The 17,315-nt window shown below is 31.6% G+C and overlaps 1 protein-coding gene across 1 annotated transcript in view; it reads left to right on the top strand.

Annotated features, from left to right (window-relative positions):
- Positions 1-17,315, top strand: part of Tmem135 (transmembrane protein 135) — a 221,061-nt gene that overhangs the window by 42,713 nt on the left and 161,033 nt on the right. The gene's annotated exons all lie outside the window — the stretch shown is intronic.

A 17,315-nucleotide genomic window follows, 5' to 3' on the forward strand; every position in this document is an offset into this window, starting at 1 on the left:
TGTATATATATAATCAAGGTTTAATTCTACCACCAAGTTCATATTTTAAGAACATATTTACATTAAAATCTTTTAAAGTTCCTTAATAGAATTGATAGGCAACATTAAAAAATTCAACTAAGAAGAGATAATTTCTTTATCTAAGATAGATTTTTAAATTCTATAGTAAGAGAGTATATTTCAGAGATATATTTAGTAATTCATTTCAGTGGTAAAATAATTTTTGTTTAGTACCATGTGTTAGTTACTGCCCTAGATGCTGGTCCATAAGACAGCCTTTTCATTCATGCAGTTTCCTTACATTCATGAAGAAGTCATAACACAGAGAATAATGGGTGAAAAGGAATGAAAGATGACTGATAAGGTATTGTGGAAAACAAAAGATTAGCACCACAGAGTAGCTGAGTCAGAGAAAAGTGGTTCTAATCCTTTTGAGTCATAGATTTCTTTAAGACTCTGATGACAGAATGGACATCCTTCATAGAGAATTGCTCATGTACAGAAAGACACTTACATTTTTATACAATTTCAGAGGTTTCATGTGCCACAGATTAGGAACGTAAAGGGTATGCTGTAAGTTATTTAAAAATATATACTGTAGAAAACTAAGTATTCTAAGTTCTTAATTATCTATGAGATGAACATTTCTAGACACCAAGAGAGCAGAGACTTGTGAAATATTTCTAATTCATGAAAGAATTCTTACTAGAATGTAAACTGTAAGAAGTCAGGGACTTTATCTTTTTTTATCTCCCTTGTACTATGAGCACCCAATCAGAGTCTGGCTTATTGTAGAGATTTGATTAATATTTGTTGACTTAATAATAATCTTGCTGGCTTTACAATTTTGAGTTGACAGTAATCTAAAGATAATAATCCTTTATTTTTGTTCTCTATAGATACTTTTTGAAATCTATTCTCAGTCTGGTTTTACTTTGTAGGCATTTAATCTTTATCTCAATTGTTTTTGTGATTTTTTTTTAAATAGCATTTTTTTTCCGATTCATTGTACACAAATGGGGTACAACTTTTCATTTCTCTGGTTGTATGCAATGTAGAGTTTCACTGTTTGTGTAATCATACATGTAGTAGGGTAATCATGTTTGTCTCATTCCATTATCTTTCCTTCCCCCATCCCCTCCCCAACCCTCGTTTCTCTCTATACAATCCAAAGTTCCTCCATTCTTCCCTTACCTCCCGACCCCCATTGTGTATTATCATCTACTTACCAGAGAAAACATTCAACCTTTGGTTTTTTGGGATTGGCTTATTTTACTCAGCACGGTATTCTCCAACTCCATCCAATTACCTGCAAATGCCATCTTTTTATTCTTCTTTATGGCTGAATAATGTTCCATTGTGTATATATACCACAGTTTCTTTATCCATTCATCTATTGAAGGGCATCTAGGTTGGTTCCACAATCTAACTATTGTGAATTGAGCTGCTATAAACATTGATGTGGCTGCATCACTGTAGTATGCTGATTTTAAGTCCTTTGGGTATAGGCCAAGGAATGGGATAGCTGGGTCAAATGGTGGTTCCATTCCAACTTTTCTAAGGAATCTTCATACTGCTTTCCAGAGTGACTGCACGAATTTGCAACCCTACCAGCAATGTATGAGTGTACCTCTTTCCCCACATCCTCGCCAACACCTATTATTGCTTATATTCTTGATAATTAGACATTCTAATTGGAGTGAGATGAAATCTTAGGGTACTTTTGATTTGCATTTCTCTTATTACTAGAGATGTTGAACATTTTTTCATATATCTGTTGATTGCTTGTAGATCATCTTCTGTGAAGTGTCTGCTCAGTTCCTTAACCCATTTATTGATTGGGTTATTTGTATTTTTGGTGTAAAGTTTTTTGAGTTCTTTATCTCGGCCAGTTGGGTTCATTAGGATGTAGAATTTTCATTTAGATTGATCAGTACCTTAGTTTACTTCTTCATTCTGAGGACTAATAGTTAAATCTGGAATTAACCATTCTCTCTGAATCTTGCTTCTTCCTGGTCTCTATATTCAGTTATTTTAACTGGAACTCCTTTTAGATGTATATCAAACTTTGTTTTCCTTTCCGTGATTTCATTATTGCTCTTACTATTTTCCCACTTTCTCTACTCTGCTTAATTCTGGCTATCTCTTCAGGCCTGTCTTCAAGTCGACTGAGCTGTGTGTACATGTTAGGGATTGAACCAAGGGCCTTGTTTAACCTATCTGTTAAACATTTAATTTGAATTATTGTGCTTTAATTTTATAAAGGTGATACATACTAGACATAACAAATCCAGAAAAATTACATCTATCTCTATAGTACTTTTTTCCATTATTTATTGGTTACAAATTGCTTGTTTCTTCATAAGATGATTTTGTAATATTTTATGTAGAGAGGTTAAAAATATAATTGTCTTCTTGCATTATTGATCAAATACGTTGTTTAAATTATTGGTATTTGAAGTAAACCATATGACTGAATACATAGACTTCAATTCTGTTTTAGGTAGTAGTTCTAAAACATGGGAATTCTAAAAAATTGCCTGTAGTTCAATAGTTCAATTTCCATTAGTGAAAATAATAATAATAATAATATTTATTTAATTTTCTTGACAGGCGAAAGTTCCATTTTAAGTAGACCTTGATAAGAATCTTGCTACTTTACATGTTGGATGATTAGCAAAACTTTTGACAATCTATTTTCTGGCCCTGGGCATTTAAAATCATATTTCTTTTTTGTTATTGACATATTTTCAGGGGTTGGCACCTTAGGACATGTCTGTATATTAGTATGTCTTGTGATCCTTCACTTTAATGTCATGACAGGGTAAATTGGCACAGTGAATGGTAGAGTATTGCTAGAAATCACTCTTCATTGACCACTAGCAATCAATTATCTAAACCTGGAAGCAACTGGAAAGCAAATTAATGAATATATAGTGATAAACTCAAACTAAATTATTCCATTTTAACTACTAGTAAGCTGGATCCCAAAATGCCTGTGGCTATTCACTTCAGGAAGAAATGTGATGGAGAAATCAGAAAGTAATGTGATAGTGATCTTAATCATTTGTGGTTAAAATATCTCAGTTTTGCAAATGTTATCAAAATGTGACTATTTGAACAGATTATATAGTGCTTTTCTCAAGACTTGGAAGGAGCCTATAAAAATTAGGAGTCTTTATGCCTCTCTGGCCCTCTCTTTCTTACCTTCTTCATTCTCTACTTCAGCCACACTGCCTGCTCTGGTGTTCAGAGAGCATGCATGACAAGCATGCTTCTTTAGGAACTTGGTATTTATTCTCAATATTTTGGACTCAGCCTCAGATTGCATGTCATGCTTTATCATTTCATTGAGACTGCTGAAATGCCACTGTTTTGAAGCCTTCCTTATCTATTTCACATAATAGTCACCTTCCATGTCACCCATACTCTTTACCCTTAACCCATGATTAATTTTTTCCCCTAAAATTTTTTTCAACATTTGACTTGTTTTGTTGTTATTGTTATTATTTTATTGTCTATCTTCCAACCTTGGATTTTTATACATTTTATATTTTCTTATCATACTAGAGATTGCACCCAGGGATGCTATACCAAGTCCTTTCCCCAGTCCTTCAGCCCTTTTTATTTTATTTTATTGTTTTAGGTTTTAGACAGGGCCTTGCTAAGTTACCAAGACAGGCTGTGAACTTGTGATTCTCCTATCTCATTCTCCCAAGTAGCTGGAATTATAGGTGGCACCCTAATACCTGGCTTTCCTTTCTAATATTTAAAAAAGCTTTAATATGTATATATATATCTTCATATCCCTGGGTGTTAGAATGGATTTGAATTTTAATATTTTTTTATTCACTCATATGCTTTTCTGCAATAGCACATAGTGTATCCTTTAATATCCAAATAGTATATGTACTTATACACTATAGATTATAAATAAACTTCTAAAACTTATGTGTATTGTCTGGTGTAGATTATGAATTCCAGGAGAAGGGATCTTTGACTTTGACATCATCTGTGTTGGAGAGTGGGCTTTTATAATACTGTATTTAAAAAGTAATGAAACTTCACATTTTGAAATAATTACAGATTTATATGTAGTTGTAAAAAATAATACAGGGATCCCATAAGCTCTTTACCCAACTTCCTTTAGTAATGACATTTTGAATTACCTACAATATCAAAGCCCTGGTGTTTAATTTATATAGTCAAGATTCAGATTGTTTCTTTCATCTTCATGTTGCACTTTCTATAGTCATACCTGCATTCCTCTTCTGTTTTCTTAACCCCTTGCCCCTTGATAGCCACTAATCTGTCTGTGATTTTTGTCATCCTAAAGTTATGTAAATGAAGTCATATAGTATATAACCATTTGGGATTAGCTGATTTCACTCAACATAATTCTCTGGAGATTCATTCAAGTTATATATATCATTTCTTTTTATTGCTGAGTAGTATTGCATGGTGTGGATATATCCATTGGAGAACATTTGGCTTGTATCCACTTTTGGGTCTTCTGAATAAAGCTACTGTAAACATTCATGTACCAATTTTCGTGTGGGCGTGAGCTTTTGTCAGGAAAAATGCAGCAGTCCAATTGCTGGATTAGATGTTGGTTATGTGTTTGGTTTTTAAAGAAACTGTCAAATTATGTTCCAGAGTAAAGGCTATACCACTTTGATAGTATTCCTAATCTAGAATAAGCCCTTTGAATCTGTAGTTCTATCTCACTTGAAAACTTTTTTTTGAGTGGGGGTACATTTGTCTTTTTTTGTGTTGTTTGTAATTTTTGTGTATAGATTAATAAATTACAGTTTAGAAAAGATTCTGGGAAAATGCAGAATTTGATTTGGTCTCTTTCTAGTCAGTTATAAAGGTTTGTATTTAAAAGGTTTAATGATTGACTCTAAGGGAAAGTGAATTTGTAAATGATCATGATGTATTATGGATGCTAATGAGAACCTAATAAGCTTCGTCTTCATTTTATCTAAATAGAACCATTTATTTATGACCATTTCCTCTATAACCATTATACTAACAAGAGAGTTGGAACAAAATAGATTAAGGATTTCAATATTTTCATAGAGAACTAAATTTAATCTATAGAAATAATTTTCTGATATAACTGAGTTATATTGCTTACTAGATAGACTAAGTTGAAATTATTAGCTTTTTAACTTTAACAACAAATTTGTAAATGTTGGGAGGTTTTATTTATTATATTGTTTTTTGGTATATGTTTCTGATTTGGAAAATAAAAGCATAAAGAAAATTAAAAATTATCTGTAATTTTATCTTTTAATAATTACTAACATTATTGTATTTATTTTTAATTTCTCTTTTCAATGTGTTTTAAATACACAAAGTTGCACATACGCAGTACATGTTAAAGGCCCATATTTTAAAGTTGGGGCATATTGTTTTGTGTTATGTTTTTTTCGTTACTGTGTTACTGTTTTTTGCTAATGATATTAAATCATTTTGGGGGATTTGCTCCTTTTAAAATTCTTGGTTTTATCTTCTTTATATTAGGTTACCTTTATACATACATGTGTAATATATAATTGTACTCAAATTGTTGGGAGAAAATGAAATAATAACTACTTGGTGAATCATAATGTAATTTTGTTAGTTTTGACTGTGGTAATTATGCATTACGCATTCCTTAATTATTTTGACTTGAATGTTTTAAAGATATTGTCATGCCTTTGAATGAATTATGGTAGAAAATTATATACAACTAGTTCCGTATTATCTTTTTTACCTTTGTCTTTATTTTCATCAATGGACTTTTTTTTTTTTGAAGAAAGAAATGTGCTGGGCATTGGAACATGAAGTAAGTGGTTATTCTGTTCTTAAACTTAATTTAATGAGGGAACAAGGTAGATAAATATCTGGATTTTAAATGAAATGGTGATTAGAAGACCAAGACCTCATACTTTCCTGGGGGAGAGAAATCTGTAAACTAAGGAAAGTAAATAAACCTTATACCTGTTTTTTTAGATTTAAAAAAAAATTTATTCTAATTGGTACGTAAAATCAAAACTTACACATATTAATGGAGTAACATGATGTTTTGATACAGGTAAACATCGTGAAAATACTTGTATTATGTTATTGGGAATCTAAGTTTTGCTAGCTGTGGTTTGGGTTGAGCACTGCAGGGAGCATGTAAAGAACCGTGTACTCTCAAAAAGGGGACAACTTTATTAATGCTTTCATTGTAAAAAGGTATTCCCTTATAGTCACTTTTATTATACGTCATATTCTCCAATAAGTCCTAGTAAGTTGCATTTATTCGATTATTAGTTTCTATACACTTAATAATAAACAACTACTTAAAAATACAAAACAAACATATGGCAATAGAGTTAATACTGGTCTGAAAATGTTGTTCCTTGTTATATGTTGTTTAGCATGTTTTAGGGAAAGACTGTACAATTTTTAAAATAGTACTGTTTTCTAGATTTTTGAAATTGATAGTGAATTAGTTGTTAAAGGTTAAAATAAATAAAAGAATATAGGGGATATAGAAAATGTATAAAATGAAGAAATATTTTCTCTGGCTTCTGCCAACATAATAGTAATAAAATAATGGAAAAGTTTTCCTGGGGCTCATATGCCACAACCAATTACCCACAGGAACACCAGCTGCTAGAATTGAGCTTTGCCGTGGTATCATTTAAGAGAACACATGAGCTAAAAATTTACATTTACGTGATTTTTTCTTTATTATGTTGGTTGTGACAATAACTGAGGTTTCTAGTTTTTCAAAATCCGTCATACACTGCTAACAGTTATTTAAAATAGGATGTCAAGTGTAATTCTTTTATGTTTAGTTTACTTATAAGAAAAAGAATTTAAGACATTTAAAAATCCTTCTGTTTAAGTCGTTTTGAAAACTTCTCTATAATTTCATTTATGCCACCAAACATTTAACAGTGTTTGCATTTTAAAATTGTAAACATACATCTAGTAGGCTTCTCTATAGCATTTATTTGTTAATGTTAAACATGCACTATCTTTGATTAAAACATCTGTATTTGATTTTTCAAACATAAGGATTGAAAATGTTGATTCATGTGTTTTTTTATAAGGACACTTCAATTTAATTAAATTTAACAAGTATTATATATATCAGTGCTGTGCTGGGCACATGAAAATAGGAAAGAAATACAAGACAGGTTGTAAATGAGTTGAAGAAATTTGACAAATGAACACAAAAGAAATAAGAGAATTAAACTTAAAAAAATTATAAACATTTTTCAAATTACTTCCCTAAGCTTTCCTATGCAGCAAATGGTATCATTCATCCATCCAGTTGCTTAGGCTGGAAACTTAGGCATTTTAATTATTTTCTTCTCTTTATACTCTTAGTTTAATCCATGAGGAAATCTTATTTTACTTCTAAAATATATTCTGCATTTTACCATGTCTAGCCGAATACATGGTTCTAACCATAGTTTAAGTCCACACATCTCTTATCTGAGCTATCTTAATAATCCTGCTGGTTTTCACTTTGCCATTCTTGTCTTCCTTTAGTCTCTCTTCCATATAGCAGTTAGTTATTAGGAATACAAATTAGAGCATGTTGATCCTCAACTTAAAACTTAGAAAAACTTTCCCTTTCTACTGCAATCCTTCTAAAATTTATGGGCCTTACTGTGCCTCACAAGATTCTTTATTAATGTCTCACTTTACCTCATCTCCTAATATTTTTTCTCATTTTGTCTTTCTTTTTTTAAACCTTTAAAACCTGTTAATTCTTTAGAACTAGGTTTTTTGTTTTTTTAATTTGGAAAACTCTTTACCCATATTTTTCTTGGGTAGTTTCTTCTTATTTACTTCTCAATCCATTATCACCTATTGTAGTTAAAGAATTTTCTGTTCACCGCTCTACTTTAACTCATGATCATTGTCTTTTTCCTGAACATTATTGTTAAGTTTTTCATCATGAAAATGGTCATTATTAAGAACCATTATATAAACATAATTTCTTTGAATATTTTTGTTGATAGTTGCATTTGTTTTCCTCATTTGAGGCAGTTTTTATGATGGTAGTCACAACTTTTTTCTTTTAAAATTTAGATACATTAAGATGGAAACAACTTTTAGAGAGCGAGTTCTCATGAGTTTTATATACTGACATGATCTGGTTTCTTACTTTAAATAAGTATGATCTATTATCTGCAATAGGGACCCAGAGAACCTTGCTGTAACTTGCTAAAGAAGAGTGGCACAATTTGTTGACCTCATTTATTACCAAGAGTAACAAGACTTGTCAAATGAGGTTAAAAAGCCTAGGACAATAAGGAATTTTCCAAAAGGTCTCATTTAATGGAAGATGAGACTTAATGACTGTGAATAAAGGAAGTGTCTTTTTCTTGTTCAATTCTGAGGAGCTAGGCCCTGAAGGGTTCTGAATTTTTGTCTTAACAATTTCTCCTTTGTGTACCAAATTGAGTAAAGAATATAAGAAGACTACTGCAAAGAATTGGTTCACAAACTTGATCTTTATTAGAAGCACATAGGTGACTTTCAAACACAGATTCTCAAGACAGACTCCAGACTTACCAAACTAGAATCCTTTCCAAGAATCTGTTTCTCTTTTCCACTCTGTCTCTCTGTCTCTGTCCCCCTTTCCAACTTCTTTTCTCTCTCTCCATCTCTCTGTTTCTCTGTCTCCCATTCCCTAAATCTTTTCAGGTAATTCTGATGGATATTGCTGTATGCTGTTTGAGAATTACTACTTTCAGAGAATCCTCTTGTTACCATATTTGTAAAGAAAGGCAGTCAATTTAATGGTCTTTAAGATGGAGACAGTTGATAAAAGAGATTTCTCACAGGACTTTTTCTAAGGAACTTTCCTGAAAGGTTTAAGATAAGTTAATATTTTAAAATAAATTATGAAGTTACATTTTATGTCCTTCCAAAGTAGGACTTTAGTTTTCCTTTGTCTTGTTAAATTCTGTTCAGATATATCTCAAATAACCAATGATTGTGTAAGGTGACAATTATTTGTTTCATTTATTATTTTCGAACATGAGGTATTGAGTATATGGTGATACTGTTATTATTAGTTCATGTAATACTCCTTATTTTCCTTTATTGGATAATTTAATATTGCATTCTAAAGAGATATCTTTATTGTTGTGTTCACTCTGAACTTTATGCCTGTTTTCAAGACCTGTAAGTGATTTATATACTTCAGTGTATTGCCTCTGATGACTTCATAGTGTGCCAAAATATCTGTCTCTTATATATATGCTTTATAACAGTTTTATTGAGATATAATTCATAGACTATAAAATTTACCATTTAAAGGCTTACATTCCATTGCTTTTTGGTATTTTCCCAGGATTGTGTGATGTTCATCACTGTCTAATTTTGGTGTATTTGTTCTACTGCATTTTACTTGATTTTCTGAGTAGTAGAGGTTCAGATTGCTTCTAATTCCTCAGAATAACAAAATCTCTTCGTATCTGACTATTTTGTGAATTTCTCTGAATGTGCATGAATAAAGGCTAAGCAGAGAGATGTTTTTAGGTGGTGTATTTTCTGGTAAAATGATAGAATGACTTGGAATGTGAGGAAACATTATTTTAGTAGTTCATTCTATTGTTACTTTGGGAGAGATGTTGTCCTCTGCTTCTTTGACCTGTGCTTCCATTTGAATGCTTTGATTATTCATCCTAGGAAATTGATGGCTGAAGATTCAACTTTGAAATTAGTTGAAACTATGCTATAAATTGCTTGACAGACTATTACAGGGTCACTTAGGCCAAGGATAAATGGACATAATTTTGTGGGGGCATGCATTATTGTTACATCAAGATTTTAATACTTTTGCTTTCTATTTTTCATGAAAAAATAACATTAAAAATACAAAAAAACTGAAAAAGAAATGTTAAGAAAAATTGTTAAATTCAAAAAATATAAATAAAAAGATGTGAAGAGGCAGAATTTTACAAAGGAATATAAATAAGAGGGCCAAAGCAAAGCAGTATATAGTAGCAAGAAAGGAAGATGCAAAATAAATGTTAAAAGCTTATTAAGTACTTAGCATGCTATGTTTGAATGTTTGTCCTCTCCAAAACTCATGTTGAAGTTTAAGTGCCTTTGTAATGTTATGAATAGGTAGAATAGGTTTAGGTCTTGAGGGTCCAGCTTCAGGAGTGGAGTAATGCATTGTAGCAGGGGTAGGTTCCTTATTATGGGAGTGGGTTTATTCCTTCTGGCTCTCTTTCCTTTTCTGCTATGTGATGCCTTTTACCATGTTATAATGCAGCAAAAAGGTCTTTGCCCAATGACAGAAACTTGATATTGGGCTTTCTAGTGGCCAGAACTGTGTGTGAGTTAATATATTCTGGTTCATTATAAATTACAAGTATGGAGTATTCTGCTATAAAAGCACAAAATGGACTCTGGGGATGTGGTACCACATTAATCCTGGGTAAGAGTGTGAATCCTGTTTTCTAGGTAGTCTTTACTGACACCCCCAGGGTTGGGGGGAAGCAAAGGTCATTTTGCTCATTGGTAGGTATGAAAATTTAGCTCCCTGTTCAGTCTTTTCTGATGCCACCTATTTTGATTATGGGCCTTACTACAGCCTCATGAGGATGGAACCTGGCAGTTGTGAGTCAGGGAGGAGCCACAATTTTTTTCTGTGGTTTTTGGCTCTTGGGCAAGATATTAGGAAGGGGCACATGGAAATGTAGGTGATGTATGTGTTAATTATCTTGATTGTGATGATCTGTTTATAGGTGTATATATGTGTAAAAACTTACCAAATGTACTCCTAAATTTGTGGTGTTTATTATGTCAGTTTTACCTCAAAAAAAAAAAAAACTATTAAAAATAATTTTTATAGCATTAAAAACTTCTCAAACATCCCAGAGTTTTCATGCTCTACCAGTAAGTTAAAATACAATCAAATTTTGCTACTTCAGTTTTAGAATAATTTTTAAATATCGACTCTTTTCTTTGTCTACTGCTACTACTTCATGTCAAATGGGTTTAAAATTCTCCATGTGTTAATGAGATAGATAAGCAAACCACTTGTGAGCAGATTTTATCCACTGACAAGGTATAGTTTTCTCTTAATGGAATGAATAATAGAGTTACGTCCTTTGGGTTTTCTTTCTATACTTTTAATTTATTTTTTATAATTTACTCTAGTTTTTATGTGAAAAATAACTACCCTAGCTTTCTATTTCACATGGTAGGTATGTGGCTTCATAGAAAGATTATCTTCCTCCAGATTTCTAGCTGAGTGAATCTGGTCTTAGTGTTTCTGGAGCAATCATTTATGACCTGGGTGGTAGAAACCCACTGTAGAAGTCTTGCTGACTATGGCAGGGTAGAAGTTCCTCATGCAGAAGGGAGTCTTCTGTGGTATTGTTCTGAATGTTATACCCCTTATGCAGAAGGATCCAGGTAGTTTTTCAGCTCAGATTACAAGAACACGAAAGAGTGAAGTTAAGACCATGGGCTGTGGAGTCACATGAATTTAAATTTGAGTCCTTCCATAGTATTTATGAACTTTGTGACTATAATCACAAACCTAAGTTAACTTATCTGTCAAATGGAATAATTAATATATCTTTTTTGGCAATTATTATGAAGACTATTATGGTGTAAGAAGTATAAGAAGCTATTAACTTACATTTCTATACTGCGATAATGAATCATTCCATTAAGTAAGAAAAGATGAATAATTTAAAGAAACATTTGATTGCATACAAAACTGTATTTTCTTCTACTTTTAAAGGAATATGTATATAAGATGTTCAAATGAATAATTAAATAGAAATAAAAATGGACATGCATTTTAAAATTGCAGACATTGTAAAGAGGAAATAAAGAGGAAATAATATTTGGGTCATTAACATTGCAACATCATATTCATAATGTGTGATTGGTTTTCCAAAATGGCTGCTTGGAAACTGATATGAAAGTAAGTTCTAGGACTTGAACCTGCTTTAGATATCTGTTTACTTGAATGTAGATGTTCATTTTTCTCGTTCTGCATTCTTTTACTAAATCTAGAGTAAATAAGTCATTGTTAATAAACTTACACCTATAGTTTCGTTAATGTGGGCTTATAGACCAACACTGAGAAGTATGACTCTTTAGCAAGGAAGGCTGAAGAAATAGTTTATTTAGCTCTCTAATTAATCCATGAACTATTTGTTTTCATGGCATATTTTTGTCATGGATTTAAAGAGAAAAATTTAAAATTTTTAAATATTTAATATATGTTTTTCTGTATTTTTGCTTTTCTTCTCTGAGAAAAGTTCTTAAGAGTTTGGGGTTTTGTGTTCTACTTTTGTCTTTGTAATTTTCTGCAGTAATAACCTGAATGCTTGGTATTCATCAAATAATGCCTGCATGGTTGTGTAGCTCATGTTTATTTATTACTTTGTAACATGTTTTTCTTATACATTTCCCATGTCAAAACCATCCTGTTAAATAGGCACAACTGACAAACAGCTTATTTTCCCCTTATTGGAATGAATAGTAGAATGACTTCCTTTTGGGTCCTTCCTTATTACTACATGTATTACTACATGTCAGAAAACTCACATTGAAAGACATATGACTTCTCTGAAAATGTACTGATGATATATAAGGTAGTACTGGAAACTCAGGCTTTGATGCTGGGTTTAGTGGTTTTTCTAGGTCACTATATTCTATTTAAATACTGATTGATAAGCTTTTAGGACTTGAGACTTTTTAATTGGATCATATCAAGAAATAACTTCAAATGTGGCAAAAGTTGCTATGTAGAATTTTATTTCATTTATGGTCTTTTAATTAAGGTTGAATCTGAGGACCTGGAATGTAATAGCAGTGCTTAAAAAATTAGCACTACTATGACATCTTCAGGCAACAGCAGGGGATATTAATTCAATATACCTTCATGTTAAATCATTTTGTGTCAGTTTGGTCTAGAAGTTAAGCATTACTTATACTTCCAGGAATTAAATTATTCAAGAGACTTGTATATTTAAAACCAAAGGAAAAATAGTTTAATTTATATTTGTTTAGCAAGCTATTTAAGTCCTAAAAATATCTTTTACCTATTTTGCTATATTTTGTAATTCTTCTTACTGTATTTCAAAGGGGTTTTATGAATTTTATGTTCTTTCTTCTTTGATATACATAGCTATGATTTAATATAATATTTAGTAACTTTTTAAAACCAAAAGCAAAGAACCATGTTTTGTTTTTGGTGTTGTGTGTGTGATAGTTGTGCTTATTGTTATGGTAAAACACACTTAATTGGTTAATTGCAAGGTAAAATATCATATTTATAATCTTGTATGTAAAATTTTTACAATACTAAAGTCACTCTTCAGAAAAATTTAAAGACAAGTAGTAAAAAATATTTACTTAAGTGCTTAAGAACTTTAATTTTAAAACAATATATTTTAAAATTTTTGGAGGAAAGGGTCTAGCACTGATTCCTAGCCTGATGTAATTTCTCATCTTTTGTTAAATGATGTCACTGAATGGTGTATGATAATATGTCTGTTATCTTTCCCCCACCCGAATTATCTTGCACCATTTAGTGGTACCTCTTAGCAGACTTTTTCATGAAGGTGTCATGAGTTTAAACTAACAATTATACCTTTATCAGGAATGGTTTACTGTCTGAGGAATTATTTGGATGAAATCTCTAACGTATAGATTCTGGAATTTTTTACATTTGGTCCTAAGTTATACTGTAATTTGTTTAATAAAGTGAGCTGTACAATGAAGAAATTTAAGAGGTATAATTGGTTTTAATGTATAGAGAAATAATAGCTCATTTAAAATAGATCTGTTAGGGATACCTCTTATATCTCCAGTTGTGATTTCACAAAGTATAAGATGAAAAGTACTGACCCAAGTTTATAAATGCCATTTGATGAAAGTTAAATTCACATGGTAATTTCCCTTTTGCTTAAAAACTGTAGGAAGCAGACAGAAATTACTTTGCCTGAAACTTGATTATGTATTTGCATGGAACTATTTATTTCAATAAAACTTGAAAAAAAAAAAGTGAAAAGGAAAGAAAAACATTTTATTCAAAAATGTACTATTATAACATAGACCTGCATCTTTTAGATCTGGTATGTATTATTTTACCTCTGCAATTATTTTTGATGTTTGATGATTAGTGGGAACAATAGTTTGATAAAGATATTTAAAGATTTAACTGAATTTCATTAGAAACACAAGTCCTTGTGAGAAGATAGGTTTTTATATTAGTTACTATTAAATTGACTTTCTATATCTGAAAGTGTAGCAGCAACCTGTTACAGGTCAAATGAGAAACACATAGATGGTGGAAGGTAAATTCTTACGGAATCTGGAGACCTAAATTCTGTTATCAGTTTACATACCAGTTAGTGTTCATTTAGTTCAACTCCTTAGCCCTGTTTTCTAGTCTGGGAACGCATATCTTTTCAGTACAAATTTAGTACTTGAATTTTTTCTACAGGAAAATCTTAACTTATATCATGGTCTTGGTTGAACAATTTCTTTATTTATTTTTTGTTTGGGGGATTAAACCCAGGTGTGCTTAACCACTGAACCATATCCCCATCCCCTCTCCTCCGAATTTTTAAAAAATTTTAAAATTTTGAGACAGGATCTTGCTAAATTGCTCAGAGCCTTGCTAAGTTGCTGAAGCTGTCCTTGAATTTATAGTCCTCCTACCTCAGCCTCCTGAGCTGCTGGGATTATAGGCATGCATCACTACAGCTGGCTCAAACCATTTACTTTCAAGTGTCCTTTTTCTTGGCTGTGAGATGGGTATAATAATAGTACCTACTTTATAGAATAATAATTTGAAAATTAAATAATGTATATAAAAGATTTACTAGCACATAGGAAGATTTCAATCATTGTTTGCTTTTGTTGTCCTTGAGACTATGATTATGATCATGTCTATGAAGTCCTCAAAGCATGGAAAATTTTTTTCTGTTTTTAAGAAAGGTGTATCTTGAGAAAACTTGCATACTATGAAGACAGAAAGTTTCCTTAGTTTAGAAATAAATATTGGTATGTTAATCTAGTTTTACAGTATCTGTATTAAGAACTAAATTTAGGTATTTTAAAAGGTTCCATTTTAACTCTCCAACTCTTGTCCTTCTTCCCCAACAGGTACATGAAGTATTGGTTAGATAAAGAATAACTGGTATTTTGTTTTTGAAAGATTTTAGTAATTTTGAATTAAAAACAGGTATACGGTCATTACTAATATTGTATAGCAAATTATATTTAGTTGTCTTTCCTTCAGGGAGTGTTTAGATGTAACTAAACACTTTAACATTTAGATACTATTTTAATTATCTCTATTTTACTGAGGTGAAAGATTCATGGTTGAGGAGTTAAGAATTTTTTCATGTCTACAGGATTTGGAAATTAGTAATGAAATATTTTTAATGCCCTGGTAAATTATTTTTCTTAGGCTATGGATCATATAAGAGATCCTAAAATTTGTTCAGAAATTATCTTGTGCATGTGATTTAGGTTTTCTGCCATGTGCAAGAAAACAAACATGAAAAACATTAACTACAATTTGGTATCAAAGAATGATAGAAGGATCAAAGACATTGATGATAGGTGCAGTAAGGTAAACTGCATCTAAAATATAGGTTGTAATACAGAGAAGTTATCTGGCAAGATGTTGTATATTAAAAGAAAAATGTCAAGAATATTCAAGATGGTGGACCAGTCACAGTCTTTTACTACTTCTCCCCCTACCACTTCCAGATTCTAAAGAAATGATAGTAAACATGTGCTAAAAAGAATAAGTCTATAAAAATGTTGGAAAAGAATAGAAATTTTGTTGAAGATCTTAGAAGTTGGAATCCTAATAAGTAAAAATCCAGGGAAGGATAAGCACAGTTTAGCAGTCGTAGGTAAAGAACTACAGAATAAGTTGGAATCCTTCTTGTGGAACTCTGGGTAGATCTGAATCTAGGGCTCGATAAAGAGCAGGAGTCATTAATTAATGGGATTTAGCTGGAACAGTGGAGTCATTCCCCCTAGGAATTAGAAGGGTAGAGTTAGATGGTGCAGAGTAAGGCAATTTATTGAGGATTTTTAAGCATCTGGGAGGTCTCCCATCTCTGGCTTTCTTGTCTGCTCTGTACTCATTCTAGTAATGTGAAGTTGGCCAGTCAGCATTCCAAGTTCATGTTTATAACTCAGTTTGTCCTCCATTCTAGAGAAAGCTAACAGCCCTACAAGTGTAGTGGACATTTCTGTCAGGTGTGTGTGTGTGTGTGTGTGTGTGTGTGTGTGTGTGAATAGCATAAAATAGAAGGCTCATGCTGAATAAACATTTGTTCTTGGAGAAAATAGAAAATTCAGGAATAGGAGCAAACCTGAATAAAAAAGATTCCTCAGAGAAATTTGAGAGGATATAGGAATTACAAAACAGAAATAGGATGCTTTGGAAAAGAGTCTTTTAGAGAAATAAAAGTTCTTAGAAAGCAAAAAAAGAGATTAATTAAAAAAGCTATGAAAACAAAAGAAAGATAAAGCAGAGGTTATTGTCCAGAAATTGGACAATATGCAAAACACTGAAATATAAATTAACATATGTGATAATCTGTGCCAAATTACGAGTTCTAAAAAGAGAAAATAAGGAAAGAAATATTAAATAGAAAATAGAAAACAATTTTCTTCATCTGAGAAAAGCTATTAGTGTTCACATGGAAAGAACCCATTGAGAGTTGCACAAGATGAGAGAAAGAAGATTCGTCTTTGTTCAAGTAGAGTTTCAGAACTACAGAAAAGTTTCTAGAAGCTTCCAGAGAAGGTAGGTGACCCACAATAAAGATGATCAAATTGGCATCGGCAGTCCTGAAAACCAGAATGTAATGGTTAAATGTCTTTATAGTTTTTTGAACCCAGAATTCTATAATACAACCAAATCCCAAGTGAGGCAAGGGGGAAAAATGATGTTTTCAGTCATTTGAGAACTCAAAGTTTACCTCTCATCTAGTCTCACTTGGAATAAAAAGCCCTTGAGAATAATTCGCTCTTGCAAAATGAAAAGGAACCAGAAAAACGGAAAAATAATGGACCCTAGAAATAGTGGAAATAACCCAAGAATGCAATGAAAAGAAATTTCAAATTAACAGTTCAGCAGATCTTGAAAGGAGTTTGTCCAAGTTTAAATAGGAATTTAAAGACTCCTAGAAGAACGTCTATTTTATTTGTAAATATGTGATTAAAGAATTGGAAAATTCGGTGATGTAATAAAAACAAGTTTCTTCCAACAATAAGAAAAGAGCAAAACAATTAGAAACTCTGTG

This window comes from Sciurus carolinensis, chromosome 11, assembly GCF_902686445.1.
Source record: "Sciurus carolinensis chromosome 11, mSciCar1.2, whole genome shotgun sequence".
NCBI lineage: Eukaryota > Metazoa > Chordata > Mammalia > Rodentia > Sciuridae > Sciurus > Sciurus carolinensis.